The sequence below is a fragment of the Pelodiscus sinensis genome, chromosome 2 (assembly GCF_049634645.1).
Source record: "Pelodiscus sinensis isolate JC-2024 chromosome 2, ASM4963464v1, whole genome shotgun sequence".
NCBI lineage: Eukaryota > Metazoa > Chordata > Testudines > Trionychidae > Pelodiscus > Pelodiscus sinensis.
This window is the reverse complement of record NC_134712.1, coordinates 137,345,644-137,364,785: the sequence shown is the minus strand read 5'-3', so window position 1 is coordinate 137,364,785 and position 19,142 is coordinate 137,345,644.

Sequence of the window (19,142 nt, the reverse complement as noted above, 5' to 3'; positions counted from 1 at the left end):
AACAGGCTTGTGATGACACACCTGTGTCAGTGGACAGAGAGTATGTTCCAGGGGAGGGTGTCCCCAGTGCCCTGGACATCCCAGCATCTCAACAAGAGGTGCAACGGCATGTATCTGAAGAGAGGGTACCTACACATAACCCCTTGTCAGCCCTACCCCCAGAAGAAGTCCCCACAGTTCCTGCTGTGCCTGTGCTCGATAGGCGTGATAGGGTTATAAAACCAGTGAACAGGCTAACTTACAATGCACCAGGAGTGGTTAGTGAGGATGTGATACACCTGGCACACAGGCTGGTAGAGGCCATAGTGGGGTTCCTTAGACCCTTTGAAGAGAACTCACGTTGCTGGTATAATCAGGAACATATTTTGCCGGGACGGCAAATTTTTGACTGGGGGGAGGATGTAAGCAGGGGCTGAACTGCTGCTTGCTGTCAGCCAGCTGAAAGGAGGGGTGGGTGTGCCCACTACAGTTGTTTAGCTCTACAAGGTAATTAACTGTTAACTGTTGACATGTAAATACTGCTCAGGAGAGAATCCAAGGTGTGGCTATGTAAATCCCATTCAGCCAGGGCTGATGGAGGGTCAGTGTTGGAATGGAATGTGGAGAATTGTATATAATTTGGGACTGTTGTGGGGGTCACTAATCATGCTACCCCTAAATGTGGGAACTGTCAAACATGCCACCAGTGCTTGCAGGAGAGACACCACCATCATGGTAAGAGGTCTCGGAAGAAGAAGCCTCCCCCTTCCAGAGTTGAGTGAACAGAGCTGGGGGAAAGGGTTAAAGGACTTGAGTCAGCCTGCTTCACACCTACCAGGTGTGAGCTGTAAGACTGGCCCAGCCTGCACCTTTCCCCCTTTGTTTTAAGGACAGACCTAAAGCAGACTCCCTGAGGAGTCTTTTTGTTTGCTAGTCCAGTGAAAGCTGGATTCATTTGTGAGCTGAAATCACTGGTTTGGCTGAGAGCCAGACCTACTGCAGCCAGTAGAGTGGCAGCAGGCGAGGAGCGGCGACTAGCGGCGTTGCGTGGCGCGGCGGCAGGCGAAGAGCGGCCATCAGCGGTGTGGTGTGGTGCGACGGTGGACGAGGAGCGGCCATTAGCGGCGTGGCATGGAGCGGCGGCAGGCGAGGAGCGGCCATTAGCGGTGTGGCATGGAGCGGCGGCAGGCGAGGAGCGGCGACAGGTGCCCAGCGGAGCGTCCAGAGGTGTGGGACGAGACAGCTGGTGAAGCATAGAGGAGTTTCGTATAAGGTGCCCCCTATCTATCTCCCCACCCCCATCTCTACCCAGGTTGGGAGGTGAAACCCTGCGGGTGAACCTTGGGACTCTGGGTGGCACAGAGACTTGTGGGGACAGAGACTTGTGGGGAGTCGGTGGACTTCGGGCGAATCTTGGCCGGGGTGGGGGCTCATGTTTGGGTTATGAACTCTGTTTGTGGTGTTTTCCCCAAGCTAATGCCGTATGAATTCTTCCTCTGTTTCATTAAATGTTCTTTTCCTACACTCAGACTCAGTGCTTGCGAGTGGGGAAGCATTGCCTCTCAGAGGCGCCCAGGGGTGCGTGAATTTCCCAGATCACTGGGTGGGGGCTCGAGCCGGTTCTTTGTGAGATTGACCCCAAGATATTGAACCCAGCCCTGGTTCCTGCCAGGCCTACCCGGCAGAAGGGCTACAGAAGCATGCTTTCTAAATCCAAATCTTTTAGTCTAAGCAAGTATTAATCAAACAGCTTTTCTCATCCTGACAGACGGTACAAGCAGATGTCCCTCAATAAAGAACGTGGGACTATCTTCTAACCTGGGACCAAACTGCCCCAGTTCAAAGTCTTTGTTCACCAGTTGTTCTTCCAGATGTTGAGGTTGGGGGCAGGAAGGTCAAGTAATGATGTTACTGTCTTTCTTTTATACTTTCTTCTAGCTTGCTGGTAAGATCCTTGTTGTTACGTGGGGATCAGGCAGATCACATTGGTCAAACAGTCTCTACTGTGTACATGCCTTCTCTGAGATGCCTCTGGGATAGTCAATTGTGTGTTGACGAGCCATTAATGAACATCTGGCTATTGATGGCTACTCCTTTGGTGTAACTGAAAGGCCAGTTGTAGGTGTTCCCAACCTCACAACATATTTCAGCAACACATATGGCAATACTTCATAACATTACATATGATGATAGTACATACAATCCAACAGATTATTATTGTTCAACAGACCAAGACCTACAAAAGAGATTGTTACTTATCTTGTGCTATAACAGATTCTTTGTGATGTGTGTTCCTATTAGTGATCTCCTGTGGATGTGGCAGCACTCTCTGTGATTTTCATCAGCAGTGCCTTCTGGACCACAACTGCACAATTCTCCAGCCTTGCATTGTTTGTGTGAGATGCATGTGCAGTGCTGTGCCATCTGACTGCCCCCAGTTCCTTCTCTGCCATAGAGCTTATGTTTACAACTTTGAAGCAGAGGGGAGGATGGAGGGGAGGAGAGCACTTATGTACCGTATGTGTCCTTATATCACTGTAGGTGACTATAAAGAAGTGTCCCTAGTTGGAAGGGCTGGGGCTTCAGAGCATTATGTAATCTAGCATGCCCTAAGAGAGTGTCTAATGTGGCGTTATGTCTAAGGGTATGTCTGCACATCAAAGTTAATTTGAAATAATAGCTATTATTTCAAATTAACTTTCCTAGTGTCTACACAGGCAAACCGCTATTTTGAAATAAAATCAAAATAGCAGGGCGCTTATTTTGAATTTGGTAAACCTCATTCTACGAGGAATAACACCTAATTCAAAATAAGCGCAGTGTAGATGCTTATTCCAAAATAGGGGGCCTCCAGCCCTTCCCAGTTTCCCCTGGTGGCCACTCTGGGCCAAACCAGGAAAACTCTTCTCCTCTTCCCCAGGCCTGGAGCCCTTAAAGGGGTAGACTCTGGCCACACTGTATGCCAGAGCCAGCTGCCCCTCACCCAGTTGCCAGAGAATGAGCCAGGCAGCCAGTGCCAGCCAGCTGTCCCCCACCCAGTCCCCCAGCTCCCAGGAGCCAGCCAGGGGCCGGAGAAGGCGGACACCCTCCTGGACTAGTGCAGAGATCATGAACTTCATTGAGGTTTGGGGGGAGGCCTCCAATTTCCATGATCTCTGCACTAGATGGAGGAACGCTGCCATCTACAGACGCATAGCTGGCACCATGGCCACCAAAGGCCACATGCACAAACAAGAACAGGTGTACATGAAGATCAAGGAGCTGCTGTAGGTGTATGCCAGGGCCACTCAGGGCAGCTCCTCAGCAGGGGCAGAAACCTGCCTCTACTTTGATGCCCTGGACCGCATCATGGGGGGCAGGATGGTCTGTGCCACCCCTGAGCAGGTGGCTTCAGCTGCATGCCACACAGGGGCCGTGGCCTGATAGCCACATGCATGTGTGAAGAGACCTGACACGCTCCTGACCCCGGGGTGGGACACAGCAGGATACCCTCCCTTCATAAGCCCCCTCTACATAGAGACAGGGAACATCTCCCCCCCACCTTGGCCGCACTATACACAGCACAGGGACATGGGTGCGGTCTCGGGGCAGCTCCCACTCCCGGGGATAGCTGGACATTCCAAACATGGCTTCTGGGCAAGCACTGTGGGTCTGACGGTGCAGGGCACAGTCATCCTCACCTCGCAGAGGGGGGCTGGGCTTCACCCACTGCGTCCCCAGGGAGAACTGACCACTTCTCTTCTTTCTCCACAGCTGCACCAGCTGTGCGTGCAGGGCGCACCACCCCTCCTGGGACATGCTCCCGCACCTGAGGGCTCAGCAGGTCCACTGCAGCATTGCAGGGGTACCGAGACCAGCACCTGGGGGCCCCGTGAGCTCTGCACCTGTGGGGGAAATCTCGTTCCCCTGGGGTACAGAGCCCCCAGAAGGGTCCGAGGCCGGAGGTCAAATCAGTGAGGCAGGAGAGAAATCTAGAAAGGAAAACTTTATTATGCATGCATGCAGGCTGACAGCAGAGCCATCGCAGTCAGCCCTGAGTTACAGGTTTTTGGATCCTTTATACAGAATGCTTAGACAGTTCAGTTGTTGATTGTTTTTCTTTAACATATCAAAGTCTCAGCAGAAGTATTCTGAGACTTCTGTTCACCCCAGGAGTGCTAGAAGTAAGTTTTTACAGTACACAAAGCCACATGAGAACTTGAGTGGAGGAGTCTACTAGGCAAATTGTGACAAAGATAAGGGTTTACATGACAAATTGTGACAGACTAGGAGTATCCATGAACTTGAGATAGGAGGCATTGTAAGGGTCTTGATTAGAGTTAATTTGATTTCTCTCTGTTACAGGGAGAGAGGCCTGGAAAACTTTTAACCCTTACAGCAGTTTTCTTTTAGAGAGTTTTGATTTCTTCACAGTCCCCCCTTAGACACAATTGGAGTTATTTGATTTTCCCCACACACCACACCATGGAGCAGTGGGTGCAGGACAAATGGGAGTTCCGACAGGAACTGCTTGCCCAAGGTCGTGCTATCTGCGCCCATCTGCAGACCCTGGTGCAGAGCATGCTGCCTCATGCTGCTCCAGCACCTGCTGCCTCCCCAGCTCCAGTGCCTCCTCCCACTCCTTCTCCCCCTCCCTCCTATCCCTCCTCAATCTCCTTACCCTCCTCCTCAATCTCCACACCTCCCACCTCAACCTCCACACTCTCCTCCCCATCCCCCTGGGGACACCGAGGCCCCCGCACCCGCTGTGCTGGGAGACAGTTGGCCCGGCAAGACCCCCCACCCCAGAGCCCTGAGCTTCCCCTCCCACTTCTTCCCCTTGCTTCCCCCTTCCAGCTCCCTCCTCCCAGTTTTCCCCCTCCCCTCTCCACCCTCTCTTCTCCTCTCTTCCACCTCCTTTCCCCAGTCTCCCCAGAGTTTCATACCTCCCCCCATTTTGTTAAATAAACAGAGTTTATATTTTTGAAAATATGTGTATTTTATTTGAGATCAGGAAGGGGGGTTAGGGAGGGGTAAGTGGAAGGACATGAGGGAGGAATGAGGCACAAGCCACCAGTGGGGCAGACCAGGGAGGCTCTTAGTGCTCCTCAGGGTGGAAGCTCTCCCGCAGGGCCTCCTGGATACTGACAGCCCCCTGATGGATCTCCCCAATGTCAGCCTGCAGAAAGTGCAGCCAGGCTTGCAGCAACGTGTCCAAGAGAAGCACTAGAGTGCCCAGAGGCAGCTCTGGCTCCATGTTGCAGAGTGCTGTGGTGTCCCGAGTGAGGGCAACCAGCGCACACAGAGACAAAATGCTTTGCTGTCCTTCATCGAGGTAGACAAGCAAGCAGGGAAACCTGAGAACTGGCTTTCCTGGGGCAGGGGGTCCCTTTAATCACAGACTTCAGATAGCCTCAGGCAGCAGCCCCACACAGTAAGTCCTGACCTGGTGCCCTGCCGGAACTGGTTCCGGCCAGCCTTAAACACAATTCAGAGTCCACTCAGAGTGAACGTGCTATTTTGAAATAGCAAAATGCTATTTTGAAATGCATTTTGCGTGTAGAAGCGTTATTTTGAAATAACACTGTAGTGTAGACATACCCTGCAATCCTGAGCTGGAGATATTTTTTAATTAGTGGATTTTTTAAAATTATGTGTTTGACATGATACAAAGCAGGCTAAAGTTTCTGTTTACCTAACCCCAGACTTTATCACTGTTTGATAGTGGACAATGACTGCCTTCTGTTGACACTTTTAGCCCAAGTATTCCATCTGAATAAATCCAACACCTATCGTCTCTCTGTGACTTACTGTCTATTTGTAAAGTAGCATTTCCCTACTTCACAAGGGGTGTGTGAGTACATATACATTTAAGATTATGAAATGCTCAGACACTACAGAGTGTGTATGTGGGGGGTATATTAGTATATTGAGAGAGAAATAAGAGCATGAGTCGTGATTACACTACCCTAACCTCATATTAGAGTCTTTCATCTTCCCTCTATTTCATTTAAATAATACTATTTCCTTGACTATCTTCAAAAATCAAATCAGAGTACATATGTCATTTTAGAGTACTTTGAAATATTACTCTTGAACTTCAAATTTTAATATCAAGGTTATACAAGTCCCTGCATAATGCAAGCAGATAGCAAGGAAAATGCAAAAGACACATCCTGTGGAAGGTGCCAACTGCAGAAGTACATAGATGCTGTACACTTTCAATGGCCACAGCATGTCACTGTGAGATATCCAGTTACTCTGATGACAGAAGAGTCCTAGTCTAGCTTTACAAGTACATCAGTTAAGATCAATCCATCTAGAAATTCCAAACTTTATTCTGAATAGCTTCTGCATTATTGCTTTCCAAAGGCACAAAGCATGACACAGGCTGAGCTCAATCCTAAATTGATACCATTGGTGTAACTTAATTAAGAAAATGATACTGCTTTTCCCTCTAATGCCTTTTATCTCAAGAAATGCTGAAGGCACTGTCCTTTCCTTCATGCTGTATCAATGGTGCTGAAAGCTAATGCAACAATACTTCAGGCAGATACTGCAGGGTGCCTCCTTCATGTGAAAGCTACTAGATGGTCCATATCCAAAGCAAAACACTTCATTCTTCTTCTTTCCCCCTCATTGATTAACAAACCGATCCTTTTGGTCTTCCTCTTGCTTTTAATGCATTTACAGAATGCTTTCTGTTACCCTTTTTGTCACTAGGTAGTTTAATCTGATTTTGTTCATTGGCTTTTCTGTCTCTCCCCTAGTAGCTTACTCCACCTTCTGCTTAACCGATGAACTAATTCTGTATGCAGGTGAAATATGCGTTTCAGTTAATATCTGATGTCCTGAAGCATGGTTGCTTTGTTTGCATATATGCTAATATTGTTAGGCTGTGTCTACATTGGCATCCCTTTCCAGAAAAGGGATGCTAATGAGACACTTCGGAATTGCAAATCCACGGGGGATTTAAATATCCCGCGCGGCATTTGCATTTACATGGCTGCCGCTTTTTTCTGGCTTGGGGTTTTTGCCGGAGAAAAGCACCAGTCTAGACGCGATTCTCCAGAAAATAAGCTCTACTTGAAAGTAGGAATAAGGGATCCTCTGGAAAAGGGCTTATTTTCTGGAAAATCGCTTATAGACTGGTGCTTTTCTCCGGCATATCCCCAAGCCAGAAAAAAGCGGCAGCCATGTAAATGCAAATGCCGCGCGGGATATTTAAATCCCCCGTGGATTTGCAATTCCGAAGTGTCTCATTAGCATCCCTTTTCTGGAAAGGGATGCCAATGTAGACACAGCTCCAGTGTTCACAGCTCTACATGAAACCAAAGAATTCTGTATGGCAACCTATCCACAAGCTGTTCATTTAACACTCTCCAATTCACTTTGCTGGAGAAATATACTAAAAAATAAAGTCTGAGAATTGAGTAGTCATGCACATAAATCAATCCCGACAAGAGGAGACCAAAAATAAATGTTCATGTTAGTTTAATATTCTACCCTGAGAGCCCATGTAGAGAGCTAACAATCATCTATCCCGCTTAGACTATTTACAAACTTCAAAGAATTTTCCAAATTTGGCACAGGCCAGTACAACCTCCACTGTCAAGGCAGGACTCGAATTTGCAGGTCTCTTGAATGAAAGTTTTTTTTTCAAAAAGTCAAGGTACAACTAAGATTGAAACATTTATAAATCTGGAAAAGACTGTTTGGGATCTATGGCATTACACACAGGGAACTGGTTGAAGTAATTGAGAGTTACAAGGAATGTTGTCATAGAAACTCTTTAACTTGATCTACTGCTAGCACCTAGGGGTTAGAAAAATCATCTGATCCACCCAAACATCTATTTTATAGAGCTCTTTTGTCCTTGAGAGACACATAAAAGCAGAAGGCAAACAAATGAGCTGCAGATGTCATATATGGCAAATAATTCTCTGTCAGTATGTATAGGAGTATGTCCAGAACTTCTGCTTGTGTCTCTAATAGAGGACATCCAGGGAATGGATCCAGACTTTGAGAATAGACTGCTTCTAGCTGCAGGCAAGAGAGCTGCTGTGGAGTAACTGGGTGGGGAAACAGCAACTCCCCTAGGGGCTCCTGGGGACAGAGTCAGTTGCTGATACTAGTTGAACCTTTCTCTAATCCAGCACTCTCTGGTGGGGTGCCCCAGAGGGCAAGTAGGGGCTCAGTGGTATGATCAGCACATTGGGTGACAATCACAAAGGGATCAAACTCATTCCCCCCTACACTCACTCATTTTCACTGAGCTGGGGCAGGGAGTTGGAATATGGGAGGGTATTGGCTGGGTGTTGTGAGCTCTGGGGTTGGGTTGGGATGAGAGATTTGGGGTGTGGGAGGAGGCTTTGGGCTGAGGCAAGGAGCTAGGGTATGGGCTCTGTGCTTGGGTGCAGGCTTGAGGTGTGTGGCAGGGATGAGGGGTCTGGGATGCAGGAGAAGGCTCTGGATTGGGGCTGAGGGGTTCAGGATACAGGAGGGGGCTTCGGGTTGGTGCCAAGGGCTTTGGAGTGCCGGAGGGGGCTCAGGACTGGGTGTTGGGGCTTTAGAATACTTTTGCGGTGTAGGCTCCAGGTGGTGCTTAGCTAATGTAGCTACCCCACAAGAGGTGACACGTCCCTTAGCTCCTAAGTGGAGGCATAGCCAGGCAGCTTTGCACACTGCCTCTGTTTCCAGGCTGTGGTTCCCAGTCAATGGGAACTGCAAAGATGGTACTGGGTCAGGGTGTGTGCAGCATGCAGTGGCCCTGTGCCCATCCCTCCACCTAGGAGCTGGAGGGTCATATCACCACTTGCAGGGAACTGCACAGGGCCATGTAGGGAGCCAGACAGCCCTGTGTCAATTGGACTTTTAATAGCCTGGTCAGCGGTGCTCACTGAAGCCACCAGAGTCCCCTTTTGGCCCAGGTATTCTGGTAAAAATCAGAAATCTGGCAACTCCAGCACCTGAGGGATTTTAACAGCTTATAAAGCCTATACAAACTTCAACTGGATCTTACTTCTGGACTAAGTCACCATTATGTTCAATCGTATCCAGGGTTTCGTTTTATCTGCCTGCCACTTATGTGGAAATCAATGGTGGCTACTTGCAGACTTACTGTTGGATATCTAGGTTCTTTGAAGGGTTCACATCACTTGGAAAGCCCTCAGGTACGCTTGACTTACACTAGTGACTTAAATCCAATTACAGTGCACATCCCCAACTTAGAACAATAAAAATGACAGGCTTTAAGATTGCAACTCAAAATAATTGACTAGGAAACATCAAATAGATTTTTGTGTTACCTCAAGGACAGAGGTCCTATAAAACTTTTTTATTAAATTTTTGTACAAGAGGGAAAATTGGTTTACTAGATTTATTCATTGTAAACATTTTATTTACAGCTTGTTAGGGACAATGGGTCTTGGACCCTAATCTATAGGGCTTTTTGGAGCTTGCAAGTGCTAACTTATCACACAGGGACCTACTAATAGTTGTCAAAGTAGAAGCTGAACTCAAACAGAAGATGCCAGCCCTCTGAGTTGAATGCTAGGGGTCCTGACTGGTCCCAGTCTCTATTTAAAACCAGCACAGTCCTGGAAAAGCTATTCATGCAACTGGAATTCCCCTTGCTGTGGCCTGCACCTTACATTTCCTGCTCCCACTCCCCTGGCTTGACTTCCTGGTTTTCTGACCTGGCCTAACTCTTGTTAACATCCATAGTTCTGTTCTCAGGATTGTCTTCTGCTAACCTAACTTGCCTGCCTCCTGATACATGACTTCTGCTGTATTCCCTCTGGCTTGCTTGTCTTGGAGTCTGACTCCCTGGCATTGGACCCCGTCTGCCTCCTGCTTTGGCCTCTAGGTCAAACTGCCCAGGGGCTGGATAATTCCCTTCCAATAAAATGAACCGTTTTTAACTTTTCCCTTCTTTTCTTTCCACATAACTCTCAGAACATAATTTCCCACAATTTTCCAACCCAAACTTTTTTTTTTCTGTCTCTGGTGAGACTGTGCCCTTCGCAGAAGGTAACTGCACTGCCCTTTGTGCTTCAGACTCCAATTCTACCCCACCACAGGGGAGAAATACTCTGGGCTATGTCTACATTCAGGGGCGGATATAGGGCAGGGAGAGCGGGGTGGCCGCCCCGGGCCCCGCACTTCAAAAAGCCCCGCGCATGCACCGTGGCAAAGGGGGGCCCCACAAGATTATGCTGCTCTGGGCCCCGCAAAACGGTCATCTGCCCCTGTCTACATTGGCACGATCTTGCACAAAAACGGCCACTCTTGCGCGAAAACTTGCTGCCTGTCTACACTGGCTGCAAGTTCTTGAGCAAGTAAACTGACGTTCTAATGTATGAAATCAGGGCTTCTTGCGCAAGAACTCTGACGCTCCCGCTCAGGAATAAGCCCTTTTGCACAACTGTTCTTGCGCAAGAGGCCAGTGTAGACAGGCAACATGAATTTCTTACGCAAGAAAGCCCTATGGTTAAAGTGGCCATCACAGCTTTCTTGAGCAAGAGAGCGTCTACACTGGCAAGGATGCTCTTGCGCAAAAGCACATCTCTTGCGCAAAAGCACATGGCAATGTAGACGCTCTCTTGTGGAAGAGTTTTTGCACAAGAACTCTTCCGCAAAAGAGTTCTTGCTCACCAAGCTGCCAGTATAGACGTAGCCACTGTGAGAACTAGGCATCAGCTTGTTGAATGCTGCTTGACTTTTACAATGACACCTGTGGTTCAGCTAGTCAACATAGCAAAGCTGGCAGTGTACTTCTTCATGCTAGTGCTGCCCAGTAGACCAATGGGACTTCTCCCACGTTTGAATTGGGCCCTCACTCTCCCGTCCTATGTCAGTTCTGAGTTCATAGATAACTGCAGCCTCTTCCTGTCTCTTTTAGCAATTCAAACTAATTACAGGAACAGTCTCCTCATAATTAGTGCAGCATGAGAACCTCATGGTTACCATCCACCCTCAAGGATGCTGCCATTCATTTACAATTTTCACTGGACAAGAGACCGTTTACTGGAGCAGTGAGTATATTTGTCCTGAAGAGAACAGAAAGAAAAGTAATATTTTCTCCAAAAGGAAGGATTATTTCCACATTTTCCAGTAGTTCCCCTGGATATGAAGATTCATCTAACCCACACTTCCAAGCTTGTGCAAGACAGTAAGCATCTTTTCCTCCATGCTGCAGTCAAGCCAGCCACAGCTTCACTGTCACTGGGAATACAAACGTCTGAGGCTTGATGGCTGTGCCTGCTCATTGGACAGATATTAACAAGAATGTTTGACCTCATAGCTTGAAGTGAGCAGGCACCTTTCGTTTGCCCACTGACATGTCCATTTGAACTGTGCATCTGCTGGGCCAAAGGAAGTGGGCATTGCTGCTACAGGAAATAATGAGTGGTGATGCTGATGGGTTTGTTGTCCCTCCTGCCTTTTCTGCCCTGAAAGCAGAAACAACACTTCTCCTTGTTTCATCACCGAGCGGGAAAGTGTCATAGCGCTCTCATTAATAGTGGGGAGATGTCTTAATTTCAGCCAAAGGAGCTAGCAATTTTGGAAGAATGCTAATTACAAAAAACTCCCACGTGTTGCCAAGCACTATGTTCTGGGAGAGGGGATGGTTAAAATAAACTTAATCTATCTCAGAATTCAAAGTAGAAGGGAGGGACAGGGACCATAGAGAGAGTAACATGGCTGATTTCACTTTGTTAAAGGATTTTGAAGTTATTTTTTCACTGCCTTTCCTTGTATTCACCTGGAGTGACTACGAAAAACCCAACATTTTAAAAACAAAGTATGGCTGCTAACACATGCCAGTGTTCTGCATGATTTGTTCAGCACTGGCTTGTTATGATTTCCTGGCCAATACGTAAAATAGCTTTTCATGAGGTAGCATCTTCTACAGTTGACAAGAAATGTTGTTTCTCGAGGGATGGGTTTCACCACTTATTTTCTTTGTACCTACAACATTCTCTGGGATAGAGCATGCAAAGGGTGCTTTACTGATCCTGGTAGCTGCTGGCAAAGTCTGGTCTGTTCTCTGGCCCACTAACTACTAGACTGCCCTGTCTAGTGCTGCAGCACAGGTTATTCCTACATCTTGGCGTGGCTTTGAAAAGCAGCCAGGGAGTGGATTGCCAACGACCCCACTGTATCCAGTTCTTGTCTTCTGCCATCTGTGTCACCCCCTCCTTTTTCTCACAACTTTCTCTCTCCATGTTTTCTCTCATTCTTCTCTTCTTTGCCATTATCCCAGCCTGGCTGCCTGTCCATTTATTCTAATTTCTCCGTTCTCTTCCTGTTGTCTATCATCTTTCCTCTCCTTGCTTTCCCTTAAGATCTTTTACATTCTCCACCCTAACCGGTGTGTTTCCCAGGGCTACTCATTTTGTCCTATCTGTTTCCCCACCTCTTTCCTATCCTTTTCCTTTTCTTCCTCATCTCCCTTGTGTCCTTATATTTTCCATTCTCAGTGGTGGTTCTTATCCCTCAACCCTGCTCAGATTCTCTTTACTTCTATGACCTGTTCCTCACATATAAATTGCTTCTTCCTTCTGTGGAGAGGGGACCACTTGCTGTCATTTCTTCTTTTTCTTGTGGGAGTAGGGAAGCTGCTGTTGGCTACTTGGCTTCCCTCTTTTTGACTGATCACTTCTGGCTCCTATAGGAGCATCAGCTGATGTTCAGGGTGGGAGAAACCCTAGGACAAAGGCAGCCATTCTTGGGTTCCTCCTGCCATGATCTTGTTGTATAACGCTGATATGCCTGATAGTGTTCAGTTGTCACATCACGGATGGGGACAGGCACAGCAACCAGAGTGCATCTCTGCTTCCTTGTGTTCCTCATTTAACCACTGCTTCAGAGCAATGAACACAGATGAAAGGTATGGTATGATGAACTAAACCCAGGAGACTTGCTGCAGTAGCAATTAGCTTGCAGCAGCGAGGTAGAATTCCTGTTTTCTGGACAGGCTGAAGGAATGAAATCCTTTTGAAAGGTGATGTGTCTGAAAGAGTATTTGAAAAGCTGTCTGAAAGCTCAAGAAATCCCAGGATCATGAAAAACAATACAAACCTGCTTGTCAGCACAACCCCATCAGTTGCAGCTTGTTTTTCCCTTCTGTTCCTGTTAACTTGTCCCAAAGGTGACCAGAAGCCATACAGGCTTTTGTTTTCCATAACAATATCTTCTGCAATCTGCTGCTGTCCTGAGCTGTATAAAGGGCTTGAATGACATGAGGTAATTATAGAAAGCCTTATCAGCAAATTTCAAGTCTAGTGGGCTTGTGGAGATCAAAAGGCTGTCATAGATATGATCAGTTCCATTTATCACATTATCAGCTTCTCCATTTTCACCTTGTACTTCTCAATGATTGTAAATTCTGGTGTCCAACTCCAGCTGTGACACTTATTATTTTTATTTCGTACCTTGTAGAAATTGAAAGAAGTGTCAGGTCATACTAACTGCCTCACTTTTATCTGCTCAGTAAAGAAATCCTGGTTGACATGTTGTTCCAGTAGACTGATGCTTGAAACTATTCCCGCTATCTTGAAAGGCTGCCCAGCTCTGTTGATAAATTTAAGTTGGATCAGTAGCAATTAAAAACAAAATCTCTTCAGATTTCCTCAGATCCTTGCCATATTACATTTCCTCAGGGATTAAGAGCAAACATATGTCAACCCATCAATAATTTCAAAACTACAACGAAATAAAAATTAACATTGACCATAAAGCATACATTTCCCTCCACAAAGTGTGGATGCATTTACTCCTAGCAGTTTGATGGCAGTGCAGAGGTACTGCTGAAATGAAGGATGATAGAGGGATTAATGCAAATGAGAGCTTGTTCAACCATCTATAAAACATACTCTGTGCGGAATGAGTTCTTTGCCTTATGTGAGGCAAATATTAAGTGAATTCTGAGGAAATAGATTTTCACTTCACCCTGGTTCTGGTTTTTATAGTTAAAGGCACAATAATACCAGGGCACAATGATCACCTTGAGTGCATTCTGCTCTGTTCCATCACAGAGTGATCGGGGCTCAGAGGAGACATCTCATATCTGAACACTTTATACAAACAAAATGGGTGCTGTGTTCAGGGCTGTTGGTTTTTTTTGACAGTAGTATAAAATATTTCTTGGTAAATTAAACATAATAAAGGAGAAGCTGGCTGGGTTATGGCTCCACACAAAAACCCAAAAACTACCCCCCCCCCAACCTTGACATTTCTATCCATTCAGCCACTTGGGTTTGGAAGAGTTTACAAATCCCATGCTGTGCACATTATTTTCTACAAGGAACAGTTGGTGTATCACCTCCATGGAAGAATAAACTCTGCATTGATTCAGGAATGACTATTGACTTATCTCCACTTTCTTGTTACTTTTGTAAACATAATCAAATAACACGCTGCCAGAGGAGAGCTGTGGATGCTACTAATGCTGCCTTAACGCTACTCAACAGATGAACTGTGATGATTGATTAGTGAGTATCTGTAAATAACTTCAAACATGGGTAGTGGTATATAAGTAGCAAGCAATATTATTGTATTTGCAGCAACCTGTTGGCTGATGGTTAACATCAGAGCTTGAAACCGTACACTTGTGTGCTCATCTGAGGTGATGTATGTGTGGGGGTCTCACAGGTCACGTGCTCCCCCACAATTGCTGATTGGCTTGTACTGAGCATGCTCACATAAACTGGGCATGCTCAGTAACATCTGGGGAAGCAGCTGCCCTCACTCTTCTACTCCAGTGTTGGCACATATGGGTCATCTCTGGTACTCAGGATGAAATTAATTATAACTTACTACCTTCGTATTTAATGTGAGCTCCAGAATCCTCTTTCAGAATAACTAAGTTTGATGCCAGTTGAGTTTGCGTGTGTATGCAAAGCTTCTGTGCAGTACATTGGTAGCCCTCCAATTGCTACCCTTCCTCTCCCACTGCTTAGCAGGCAACCATTTCTGACCTCTTTATTTGTGTGTCCTGCCCTGGTTTGTGGTCATTTTGTTGGCAAGTCCCCTCCCTCATCTGAAAACTGGCCAGAGCCAGAGTTTGTTCTTGGAGGATTCAGATATATCTGCATTGCTGTGATAGTACCTAGAAGCCTCATAATATGCCTCGAGCAGCCACCCGGAGCTGTGCTGAGACCCTGGATTTTAGCTCCACCTGGAGTGAAGTGCCAGCATACAAATTCTTTTTGTGGACTTTGCCAAACTGAGGCCACCACTCAGGTGCTGATGAGTGCAGGATAAAGAGCAAACAGCTCAGGAGGACTTTACATTCAAACCAGGAATGGCAGGAAAGGTAGAAATATGACTAGTCCATTATGCTGAGGAGTTGTTCAGGATTTTGGTCCAACCCAGGGTGTTAGTGGACGCTGCTGCCCGCTCTGTTAACACCCACCAAAGACAATCAGCAAGACTCACTGGGGGGGTAAGCATGAGGAGTCCAGGGAACATGTGTTCCCTGAAAGCCAGGATCTCTTTGGGACCCAGCACTGTGATGCTAGCCCGGTAGAAGACAAGCCTCATGTCTCTCCCATGCAGCACCACAGCACAAATACCTAACAGAAACCAAGGCTAAGATCTAGGAGGCAAGGTCGTCTTGAGGGAACCTTTACATGCATCTATGTTTTCAGTCAGGGCTGTCCCACAACATTTTGGCACCTGAGGCGGGGCGCTCCAATGACGCCCCCATGCTCCCTCGCTTGGGCCAAAACTTTGAAAGGTCTCAAGTCTCTGGGGTTCCTAGTGGTGCCCCCCCACTGTCTGGCTCCTGAGGCGGCCATTTCAGTTCACCTCATGGTAAGGCCAGCCCTGTTTGCAATTTACTATCATTGTGCTGTATGGCTGTGCTAGCTTGTGTTCCAGTTACTCTGCAGCAACCACCATTTTAGGTGGATGTGAGCTAGGAGGCGGAGCCTTCCGAGTGTCCAACCCCCATTGTCCTCCTCCCTTAGCCCAAATTATCTGATCACCACACCTCCCCCACAGGATGCCCATTTTCAGAATGGTGGCAGCTCTGGCTGATTATCTGCCCCTGGTCTCAGGCTAAAGCCCTGACTACTGACTGTTTCCAGGCCCATGCCACAGGAGGCTCATCTACCTATTTTCCTTTCCCTGACCACATCTGCCTCTCCCCCCCACCCATCCCATTTGAAAATGACTGCTGCCACCTGTGCCTTAGCCCCTTCTGCGTCCGGGTTTAATAATGAAATCATTCATTTGTGTGCAACCAAAGAGTTTAATGAGGCCGTGGTTGTAGGAAAAGAAGCTTGATTAGTATTTTCAGTTTCCAGGAGGCAGACATAGACAGTGGATGCCTGGAAAGGTACAAAGAGTGCAGCTCTCTGCTGAGATACAAATGCCCTGCAACAATGTAGTCTTCTCGAACATGAACTTTATCTGCTGTTTTCTGCACTTCCACCAGGTCTGCAGGATTGATTAAAGCAGGATTAAAGTTTGAGAAATTCCTTGATTTTTTCATCTGGTGGCTAGTGGGATAACTGCTGGCTATTTGCTGAAGTATAGCTGATAATTCCCTTCCACTCTTGCAGCACACCTTGATGAAAAATGTCAGTGTGTCTCACTGGTCTGCCCTTTGCCTCTTTTGAGGAAAGCCATTCTCTGCTTTCTAGTCATCTGCCTCAGTCAGGACAACTAAAAAAAGCATGGGCAAGAGATTATTATCCAGCTTGTCCCTAGAGGCCTCCTGTTAACCTCCCCCTCACTGCATAAGTCAACCAGCAACGTCAAACCAAGAATATAACTTCCAGCCTAGTCACCAGGCCATGACATCAAACCCAAACAGCGGACAAAAATCCCAGTATGGCCCTCTGCATCCACACACCACCTATTATCTGTAAGCTCCTCTCAAGACTGGGAAGAATCCCAGGGAGGAAAACTCAACAATGAATATCAAAATCATATTGCAGAAAGGCTATGACGATGTAATCAGCGACTGCATGTGATTTGATTTTGTTGTTCCTTCCACTCCTCCAGCCTGGGCACCTGCAGTGGCCAAATCCGTAAGAAGAGGGTCGGAGAAAAAATGGAAAACACAGGGTGAAAGATTCAGAGACCTCATTGCAGGGTCCCAGAGAGAAATGAAAATAGTGGACCGGTTGAGGCTGTATGTGAGGGTGGAGTGGGTAAAAGAAAAGCGGGTCTCCAGGGGGCTCATTGGAGTGGCCAAAGACACTACAGTGGCCAGGGACAGCGTTGCCATGATGAAAAAGACAGGAAGCTGCAGAGACAAATAATGGGGGTTATACAGAGCCAGAGTGCTGTGCTGCAGTGTATGCTGCTATTAGGACAGCAGTGTTGTTAACCAGGACCCAGCTATGTTCCACGGCTGCAGGGTGGGAGTACTGGACAGAAAGCAACTCCTTCCCACTGCACCTCTGCAGTCTTGCTCCCAGGGCCATTCCTTCACAGTCCCTAGCTCAGGACGGTGACAACAGCAACATGGGGGAGCCCCGCTCTTTTGAACCATCTCCTTCCCCTAATAACTTGGAACCTCACCACTCAGCGTCAGAAGAAAGAAGAAGAGGCAGAGGCAAGGTGTGCCCTACATTGCGCTGCCATATTGAGCTTGTATTTGACTATCTAATGAAAGTCTTGTTTCTGTTTGCCTTGTAAAAGATAGTTAATAATAAAAACCATTGAAATTCACCTACAAGAAGTCAGCAATGCATTTTACATAGAAGAGCCATAGGTAGTAAATAATTCACAGGGATTTAAAACGCATCGAGACACAGACACCAGGAAAAACTAGAATTGCCACAATGTTCCTCCTCACTGCCATCCATAAACCACACTGACTGCTTACAGTCTGTCCCACCCCCTCAGAGGTTAACGGCTGGATAGACAGCTGCATATTTTCAGGCCTGAGAATAATAGGAGGCGCAGTAGCCATCCCTGGCAGCATAGTAATGCCTCTTTCCATTTTCTAGTGGACGCCTGGCTGCCCACTCAAAATGCTAGTCAAGTCTCCGTGCCTCAGCCTCCTGTCTTTTCCAGGCTTTTCCCTCACCCTCTGTGCAAAATACAAAGACCACTCTAATCTTAGACACACTTTCTGTGTAGCTTCTAACTTAGCCTGTAAAAAGCACCACATCCCTTCCTTTCAAACAGCCAAATGCACACTCAGCTGCCACTCTGCAGCTACATAGGTGATCCGTCAATTCTTCTGTCCAAGTAGCCTGTGAAGGGCCCACGTAGGGAGGGAAGCAGAAGATATACTGGGTCTCCCAGCATAGCTGGAGCACTGTCCACACCATTCCTGTTCATAATGAGCCTGGAGGCACTCGGTCCTTTATTCATTTAAGTCAATAGGGTCAGAGAGATCCTGGCATCAGTCACCCTTCCAGATCTCCCTGCATTTATATTTGTAAACCTGGTGGAGTTTACAAACAGAAATGCAGGGAGTACCCTCCTGGAACACCAGGATAAATTCCTCTTTGTGGTTATAAACACTGAGCTGTGGAGGATATGGACACAAATGATCCCACATAGGTCCCATTGATTGTCCCTACACAGTGTGAGAACCCTAGGCCTGCAAAACCATTGATAATCGCCTGAGCATAACCAAGCTTTATAACCCAGAACAATAATACCTTTTCCATGGCATTCCCTGGTTGCATTTGTGCCATAGTTGCATTAGAGATGGCAAAGATGAGCTACTTCTCCACAGGTATGGTGCACTGCATGTTGGCATGCTGCCTCTGAAACGCCAACATTAGTTCTACACAGACTTCCAAAAAGTCACCCTCCCCCTCATCCCACTTCCTCCACCATCTCTGGAGCTGCTTGTGCTGCTGGAGAATCTGCCACAATATCAGCTGAGGGGGGCCATGGGCAAAGTCCAAAACTGAATGTGCGTGGCACAGCCTTTGGATATTTGAGGTTGTTGGCATACAGAGAGGGAGCACGGTTGGGCCTATGCTGACCAACAGCGATCTGAAGATGGTGCTAGACCATCTGGGAAGAGAGGAGGCATGGGGTGAAGACAGTGGAATCCTGGGATTTTTTAAACATGTAGACCTGCCTTGATTCCACTGCTACACAATGCAAAATGAAAACAAAAAATTAAATGCTAACTGTACAGCAGCAGAGCAAAGGAGAATGGCCTGGGAGAATGCCCCACATTTGGTATGCACCGAGCC